Source organism: Leopardus geoffroyi, chromosome D3 (genome assembly GCF_018350155.1).
Source record: "Leopardus geoffroyi isolate Oge1 chromosome D3, O.geoffroyi_Oge1_pat1.0, whole genome shotgun sequence".
Lineage (NCBI taxonomy): Eukaryota > Metazoa > Chordata > Mammalia > Carnivora > Felidae > Leopardus > Leopardus geoffroyi.
In genome coordinates, this window is record NC_059339.1 from 18,665,309 (window position 1) to 18,674,604 (window position 9,296).

The following is a 9,296-nucleotide window of genomic DNA, read 5'->3' on the forward strand; positions in this document are numbered from 1 at the left end:
AGGCTGGAAGTCTGAAAGCAGGGTGTCAGCAGGGCCACGCTCCTTCCACGACTCTGAGTGGAATCCTTCCTTGCCTCTTCCGGCTCTGGAAGTGGCCGGCAATCCTGGGCATCCCCCGGCTCACAGCTACATCCCTCCACTCTCTGCGTCTGTGGCCACACAGCGGCTTCTCCCCGTGTCTCCGTCTCACGTGACTTTTCCCCTTCTCATAAGGACACCAGTCACACGGGATCAGGGCCCACGCTGATGACCTGATCTTACCTCGATGACATCTGCTGTGACCAAATAAGGTCACATTCACAGGTACCAGGGGTCAGGGCTTCGCCGCGTCTTTTGGTGAGGGACACAACGGAACGCCTAACACTCTGAAGGGCAGGCATTTTCCCGGTTCACGTCTTCAGCTCCCAGCCCTCGCCCAGAGCCTGGTGCGTGTCAGCGCTCAGAGCGGGAGGTCACGGGACGAGCAATGAGCCGATGGAGTCGAGGCGTCCAGCCTCTCCTCCGCGCTGACCCCCACTCCTCTGACAACGCAGCAGCCCCAGCCCAGCCGGCATCTGGGCCACACAGGTCTCCAGGGCCGCCTTTCCCGTGGGTTGTTCTCTGAAAGAAGTGGTGTTGATGTCAGCAGATGCCTGTCACTTTCCTTCCCCAGCAAAATCTCAACTGTCAGAGTAAGTGAAATAGTCATTGCCTATCCCCGCGTTTGAGATTTTATTGACAGTTTCATTGTCACCCAAAAAAACCTCCTTTTCTCCGTTGGCATTTTTATCAGGTGATTCTGGGGGCAGGAGGGGGATGAAGGGCTGGCTCCTGAAAACGGGTTTTGGCAGGTGGTGGGGGCTGGTTCCCCGGCCTGGGGGCAGCGCGTGCAGAAGACCCCCACGGTGGGCTCCACCGTGCCTCGACTCCCGCCAAAAACTGCTGGGTACCCCGTCCAGGGGGCAGGAGGGAAGTGAGAGATTGGGGGGCCCCTGGAAATAGCCACGGTGAGTTCCACCCCACTCCGTGCCATGACCCCCTCTGCGTCCCCCCTCCCCGGCCCCCAGCAGTGCTGCAGGTGGGACGGTCGGTTACCAAGCAGGCAAGGGCAGCTGGCTAGGGTGGCAACCCCAGGCCTTGCAAAGCTGCTTCGTCGCATCCAAGCTGCGCAGATGGGAAACGAGGCCCAGAGAGCCGCCCCTGCCTGGGGCTGCCCAGCCAGGCAGGTGAATACAGCAGTGAAGTTAAAACAACGGATTCTCCAGTCAACTGGATCTGAGTTTGAGTTCTGCTGCGCCCACTGTGCCTGGGACGAGTCTCACCGAGGCGCAGCTTCCTCCTCTGTCCAGTGAGGTAATAGAAGTGCCCCTCCCAGAGGGGGGCAAGACCTCAGTGACGCTGCACAGAAATTAGCACAATGGGGGCGCCTGGGTGGCTCAGTCCGTTAAGCGTCTGACTTTGGCTCAGGTCATGATCTCGCGGTTCGCGAGTTTGAGCCCCGCGTTGGGCTCTGTGCTGATAGCTTGGAGCCTGGAGCCTGTTTCAGATTCTCTGTCTTCCTCTCTCTCTGTTCCTCGCCCCCCCCACCCCCCGCACTCTGTCTCTCTCTCAAAAATAAACAAAGATTTAAAAAAAAAAAATTAAAAAAAAAAAAAAGATCTCAGACGCCAAACCCCTCTGGGTGCCCAGGAGGAGAGTGAGGCCCAGGGAGAGAGAAGACCTTCCCCGGAGGAGCCGAGCTGCAGAGTTGGGCTGGCTTCTCCACCTCCAGACTCCTGGCCCTGTGCTGTTGCCACCTCCCGGCCGGGCCCACCTCCTCCGCTGAGCCCCTTCTGGCCCTGGCCTGCCCTCCTTCCCGTGTCGCGGCTCCCGTGGCTTCGAGAGCCCGTGCGGCGGGGCCCGCGGCGAGAAATGCCATTCTGCCTCTCCCCGGCACACTGAAGGTTTTGAAAGTTAAAGTATTACCGTCGGCTTTGTTGTTGCCTAACTACGACAGACAAATTGAGAACCAGTTGTCAAAATGTCAGTGCACAACAAATCAACATGCAGAACGAGTCACAGCGCTCCGTGGTGTATAATTAAACAAAAAATCCCTTTTAGAAATTTCAGCGAGCGTTGGTTCCACTTTATATTTGTCTGTGTGATTAATAAAGGCGGCTAATTTTCAGACTTTAAAAACAGCTAGAAAATAGCTCCTAATTACATATTAGGTTCCTAGCGGCCCCCGCTGAGCTCCGCCGGCATTGGTGGGCCGAAGAATTTGGCAGATCCTTAATTGCATTCTGAGCATCATCTAATTTTAGTTAAATGTAATGTAATCAGCAGCAGATGTCTGAAATAAAATATGAATTATGAATATGATAAAATTTCATTCTTGAATAAAAAAGTAATTTGCTATTTAGTTCATTAAAGTCTTAGAGGTTTATTAGGAACAGGTATCTCCAGCCCCGTGAGGTGGTGTGTTAAATGACATTTGGGAGAAAGGGAGACGCCCTAAAGGGACGGGGAACTTTACCCAGGAGTGTCCAGTTTGGATTAATGACCATGGGGCGTCGGGGAGGGCCCTGCGTCCACCGCAGCCTGACGACAGGGTCGGGGTGGGGGACTTGCCACCCAGAGCTAGCGTTCCCTGGCCTTGGAGAGGGGCATGTGGGGGACTAGTTCCCGGCGACACGGCTGTACGCCAGGCACTCTGCCAAGCTCGGTGACACCGTGGGAGGTGAAGATCGGCATCCCGGCTACCGAGCAGGATTTCAGTCTCGGCCTCTTACTGTCTGTGCAACGTTAGGGCCTCAGGTTCCCTTTCTGTAAAATGGGGCTAATGATCGCCCCCCCCTCAGACATTCTGAGCGGTACCTGGAATGTGGCAAAGCCCCTGCCCAGTGCTGGCTGCCGCTGGGGGCGTTGGTATCATTAGTTGCGGAAGTCCTGGTAAATTTGCCTTCTTTTGTTTTGTCTTTAGAAGCAGCCCGGTGATGCGGAGGCGACAAACTCTGTTTTGTTCTTCAGCTGAGACTCAGAGAAGTTCAATAACCCACCAAAGGCGGCACAGCTAGTAACTGCCGGAGCTGGGATTTGCACCTGGGACCAGCCCTGCTCCTAGTGTTTTCCCCTGCATCCCAGAGCAGCTCTGGGAGAGCTGGCCCGGGGGTCTTGGGCTGAAGATTCTGGAAGGGGGCTGGGCAGGGGGTGGGGGGAGCAGGGCCCATTGCCCCCGATTCAAGGTAGAGAAAGGCAAGTAAGGCGCGGGAGGCAGGGCAGAGGGTCTGGGCTGGTACCCTGAGCTCTGCCGGAAGCCACTCTGGGCCGCGGCGGGGACGGAGGCTGCCCCTTATCCCAGCTTCACGCAAACCAATAATTTTCCACAATTATCTGGAAAAGATTAATTAGCAAAGTGCGCCATATTGACTCAAGGCTGCCCTGGCGATCGATAAACTTGGGAGAGTCTCCCAGGTGCCTGGAGAAAGGACCAGAACTTGAAACTGGGGAGGGAAGCCCGGCTTTGACAGATCTGAGCCTCATCTTGCAGCCCTGGGGAGAGGAGAGCAGGCTCCCCAGGGGGTGTAGGGGGCCGGTGGGACGGCCGCTGTGGAGGGAACCCCTCTTCTCTCGGGCTCCACTTCCCTTTGCTGATGTGGCAGCCTGCTGGGGGCTGAGGGAGCGTAAAGGATCCGCCGTGGCTGCCTTTTCCAGGGTGAACGAGGACATCTGGTCTTCGTGAAGAACCACAGAAGGTCCACCTGTTCTGGTTGGGGCAGAACTGAGTGTGGTCAGAAGGGCAGGATTGGGCTCAGGTGGACCCACCCCCCACTCCCTGCTGGGTGCCCCCCCACAGTCTCCTGGCCTCTCTGGGCCTCGGTGCCCTCCTCTGAGACCCAGCGGTTGAGAGTTTCTTCAGTGGGCCCGTGGACACCCGCAGCCCAGCCCTGTGCCCGGCCCGGAGCAGGTGCGGGGCTAACGGAGGCCGCTGTCACCATGGACCAGATCTCCACTCGTCCTGCATCCGTGAGCATCCCGGCAGGACCCAGCGAGCCGCTCGGAGGGCACAGGTGAGGAGAGCTCCGGAAGGGGAGTTCTGAGGAGAAAGGTGCAGACCCTCAGGGCCGGGGAACAGCAGGGACCCTTTGATCTGAAGGGACAGAAATGGAGCTACAATAGCCCGGTAGTTGGGGAACCACAGAGGAAGTGCCACCGGGAGGGAGCCGTGGGCTCCAAGGGACACAGCCTCTGCCGATGAGTCAGGGCAGGAGCGTCCCCAACCTCCCTTTTTCCGCCCCTCCCAGCCTCGCAGGGGATGATCCCTCCTGGAAGCCAGAGGCGGGGACGGGGGCGGGGGAAGCCTGTGGAGGTCAGCTATCCAGGGCACGGGGAAGAACGCGGGGACGGGTGGAAAAGGGGAGAGTCCACCACAGCCCCCGTCCCGGGAATTTGGAAAGCTTTTGGAGGGGAGGTGGAGAAGGCTTCTGGGTGGGAGTAGAGATGAGGGAGTCCTAAGCCGGCATGGTCTTCACCCCATGTGGCTAACACAGGGTCCCACGTGCCCTGTCCCCAGGGCTCCTCCCCTCTCTCCATGGGGCCTCCCCCTGTCCATAAGAAAATCACGCCACATCTAGTGCTCCCAAAACAGTGCTCCCTGGGAGTTGGAGAGGATGGCCGGACAGGCCTGGGTTCACCAGTTCCCAGCTGACACCTCTGTGACGTTGGAGAGGCCACGTCAGCCAAGTCAAAGCACAAAGCGAGATGCTCGACGTATAGGAGGAGCTCTGGACCCCCATTGCCTTCCTCCCTCTCTCCGCCCTCTTTCCAATCAGCCTCCGTGGCGTCACGCGTTCGTCTAATAGCGCCTGGGCTCCTGCCATGTGCCAGGCCCACGCCAGGCCCCGACCCAAGCTGCGGAGAAACTGAGAATCATTTGTCCTGCAATGAAAACTGACAGAGCATCTCCTATGAGCTCGGCTCTGGGGACACAGTAGTGACAAGACCATGCTGGACTCTGCTCTTGTGAGGTCCACGGTGTCTCAGGGAGGCTGACTTCAAGCTGAAGTTTCTGGAGCCTGGGTGCTGTGTCAGGGTGACCCAGAGGGCTGCAGGATGGGGGGGTCAGCCGTGTGCATCGAGGAAAGAGCCCCCTCATGTATTCTCAGCCCGGGAGCTGGGAGGCTGTCCCCGGATGGCAGGCACAGTGTGCAAAGCCCCGGGAGATGGGCCCGGGCAGCCCTAAATCCTGGGCACGGAAGGTCCCCGGCGGGCTGGATGCCTCATTCAGGTGCCTTCCCCTCCCTGTGCCTCCCCTCCCTGGTCTGTCCCCCACTGCCTCACCTCCTTCCAGGCCCGGAGGCCGCCTGCCTGCCGCCCCCTGGCCGCTCCCCAGTCCGGGTCAGCCGCCTGTCCCCGCTGTATTCATCAAGGGCATGACAGCTAAAATTCATTTGAAGATGAAGAAAGTGCCCGCTAATCCGTTCTGCGAGACATTGATAGACTAGCAGCTCAGGGAGAATTGCACAGCAGTAATGAAATTAGGCTAAAACTGCTGGCGGATTGCAGATAATTGCCCTTGTCTGTCACTCGGAATAACATCTCCCAAATCCAACACAAGGATTGTTCAACTTGCAGGAATTTCTTTTCTTTTCTTTCTTTCTTTCTTTCTTTCTTTCTTTCTTTCTTTCTTTCGGAAAGGCAGGGGAGGCAAAGCCAATGGGGGGCTTTGTCTCTCAGAGGTCTGAGCAGGTGGGGCTGGTCTCACCGTGGTGACAAAGTCCCCGGGCCCGGAGCCCTGGCCTCCACCGCTCAGGACAAGGGGGCGGAGAAAGGGGCTGGGCCGCAGTCCCAGGACATTCCTCCCAGGCCCCTTGTGGGTCCCCCCCCCCCCCCGGGAGCCTTGATTTCTCCCTCATGCCCACTCCCTTCCACCAGTAGGTTCTAGCCGGCAAAGCCCTAGGTGGAAAGTGGTAAGCAGGGAAATCGTGCAGAACTAGAGCTCCAGTGAGGTGCCTGGGTGGCTCAGTCGATTACGCATCCGACTTCAGCTCAGGTCATGATCTCAGGGTCCGTGGGTTCAAGCCCTACGTCGGGCTCTGTGCCGACAGCTTGGAGCCCGGAGCCTGCTTGGGATTCTGTGTCTCCCTCTCTCTCTGCCCCTCCTCCCCTGCTCACACTCTGTCTCTCAAAAATGAATAAACGTTAAAAAAAAAAAAAAAGAGAGAACTGGGGCTACGGCAACGGATTTGGGGAGGAAGCAGAACCCAGTTAGAAGAGTAGTCCCAGGGATTGTGTTCAAGTTGCATTTGCCTTATGCTGAGGCAACATCAGTCCTTCGGGTAAGAGAGTGGACAGACTCTGGGGGATGGGGACAGATGAAGTCTCCCCAAGCCCCTCTCTGGGGCTGCCATGGGGATCCAGGCTCCTGGAGAGGAAAGTTCCACGAAGGGACAGTTTATGGACCCCAGGGCTTTGGCATGACCGGTACAAAGCTCGCACTCGACCCCGATGTTATAGAGTGTTCGATGTCAGCATAATGGGCCTTTTCATACGTTAGCATTAGAAACTGATGGCAGTCGCACTGGGTGATGTTACACAACATTTGAATGTCAACATCATGCTACGTTCGAATGTCAGTGGCCCAAAAATCGTGAATGCCCCTCTCCTTCAAAGTTGAAATATCAACATCATGGGCTGTTAGCCCATGAATATCATTGGCCTGGAAAATTTGGGAGCTGTAAGGAGTCTTTAGGAACTGGCCCAAACTTTTCATTTGATAGATGAGGAAACTTAATCCAGGGAGATTAAGTGATTTGTCAAAGGTCACCCAGCAAGAAGGACCATAAATGTAATATTCATTAAGGTCACAGTTTTGTCCAGGTCGGTCCTTGAAGAACGTATAACTCTTTCCTCTTGTCCAGGCCTGGCCCATCCCCCCCGCCCCGAGGGTGCTGGTGCCTGGTGCTCAGCTCCTGGGGGTGTGCCTAATGTTCTGGGATTCATAGCAGGATCTCCCAGAGCCCTCTGGCCTGCTGACCACTGTTAGCCAGTGTCACTAATCAGCCCCAGCCATTGGCCGAGCCCCACTTTCCAGATCATTCCTTTGGATCGACCTGGGTCTTTTAATGTTTATTTATTTTTGAGAGAGAGAGGGAGACATAGAATCCGAAGCAGGCTCCAGGCTCTGAGCTGTCAGCACAGAGCCCGACGCGGGGACTCGGACCCACAAATCATGAGATCATGACCTGAGCCATAGTTGGACCCTTACCTGACTGAGCCACCCAGGCACCCCAAGCATCACCTGGGTCTTTCAGGGGCTGACCATGTCTGTCTGAGGCAGCATGCAGGGAACAAGGTGAGGCTGGGAGGGAGATACTGAGTCAGAGGAGGGACATATGATCTCCGAGGGCTTGTATTCAGGAAGGCATCAGGAAGACCTTGACTTTGAAGAGGGTTTTGAAGGAGCCAACAGGTTTTCATTAGCAGTCTTGGAATTGGGGTTGAGGGAGGAGCTGGGCATGGCACCGGGGACACCTGCCCCCAGAATGGGGAGGAGGCCCCAGAGGATGGGCGAAGGATGCTGGTACCTGATGAGGTAGGGCATTTCACGGAGGTCTTTTCAGCCGCATCTTCCAGAACGCTTGGCAGCCCTGGGGTTGATCATCCTGAATCAGTGATTCTCAAAGTGCTCCACAGACCTCTGGGGGGTCCCCAAGACCCTCTCAGGCTACCCCTGAGACCAAAACCACATTCATAATCATACTAAGACATTATGAGCCTCTTTCACTGTGTTAGTGTTTGCACTGATGCCATAAAAGTAACAGGTGGATACACTGCTGGCCTCAATGTCATGGCCACGGGCACCAAACCATAAAACCATAATGGAGATCATTGCTTCCTTTACCCCAAATACTCTCTCGGTTAAAAGTTAAAAAGCCTCTTTCAGTTAAGCATGCTCCTAATGAAAAGTAAAATTTATTGTTTTTTTTTTTTTTTTACAAAAATCTCAACCTTCAAGTGCACATCTTTTATTTACTCATTTTTTTAAATGTTTCTTTTTGAGAAAGCGCAAGCGGGGGAAGGGCAGAAAGAGAAAGGGGGACAGAGGACCCGAAGCCAAAGCTGGCTCTGCGCTGACAGCAGGGAGCCCAGTGCGGGGGCTCGAACTCAAAAACTGCAAGATCATGACCCGAGCTGAAGTCGGACGCTCAACCGACTGAGCCACCCAGGAGCCCCCTGAATTCGCATCCTTTAAATATGCCTCGTGACAGAAAAGGAAGGATGGCCAGGAAGCCCTCCGCCCTACCATGTGTTGCTCCAGAAAAACACTGTGTGACTGTCGGAGTCTCGAGCGGCACCGGCCTCTTTCTTCACGGAGCGCCATTTTCACGCGGAGTGATGACCAATGGACAAACGGTATGTGGCAGATATTTTCTCAAACACGAATAAAGTTGCCTGTCAACCGATTTGTTGCTCAGGATAAAATTAGACTTTCAAGCAAAAATTAGGGTTTTGGAGAACTTGTATCTGCCACCGTGGGCTTGACGGCTTCCTACTTGAAGTCTTCCCTGAAAAGAACGTGACTTCTCTCTCTCTCTCTCTCTCTCTCTCTCTCTCTCTCTGATACTGTATGGCAAAATATGCCAACGTTTGGCAGGGCTGCGTAACTCAAGCCGACCACTATTTTCCCAATGGCTGATACGTAATGTCACAAGATGAGCCAAAGATCCGTTCGAAGTGCGGAAGAGACCGATGGGTCTTACTTTCTCAGAGTGTGCAAGTTAAGGGATGTTTTTCCAGGCACCACATGACAGCCGACCTCGCGGGGAGTTTTGTTTCCGTACCAAAGAAAGAACGCTCATAATGATGTGAGAGAGAGGTCGGAACGCTGCCGTTTTCTGAGCTGTGTGTCTGCGCGAGGCCTCGTGTTCTTCGTCTACGTCAACCAGAACAACGTGCCGCGGCAGATTGAGTATGCGGAAGCAGATGTGAGAATCCAGCTGTTAATCTTCCGTTCAGCCAGACTCTCTAAAGAGGTTCGCAAACACGGACAACTGGAAACGAATCCCCATTTCACAGATGCAGAAACCGAGGCCCAAGAGGCCTTGGGACCCCATGCCTTTCCCTGTCTGGGCCCAGGTCTCCCATTCGGGTCGCCAACTTCCAAGAATCTGCTGGGCGTGGGTCTTCCCACGGCTCCTGTCCGGGCATCTGGGAGCCCCACTGCCCATTTTCCATCCTGCTGCCCGGGGCGGGTGGGAGCCGGGCCCGGGTGGCCGGCAGCTGGCCCCACATCCCTGGGGCAGGGGAGGAGGTGACCAGGACCGTTTGTGGTAATG

The 9,296-nt window shown here is 55.8% G+C and overlaps 1 long non-coding RNA gene across 1 annotated transcript; it reads left to right on the plus strand.

Annotated features, from left to right (window-relative positions):
- On the plus strand, window positions 1-6,017 carry LOC123588586. The gene is made up of 3 exons (XR_006707920.1): window positions 1-303; window positions 2,942-4,028; window positions 4,791-6,017. It is a non-coding gene; the product is annotated as an uncharacterized LOC123588586 (long non-coding RNA).
- Window positions 6,018-9,296: the final 3,279 nt, after the last annotated feature.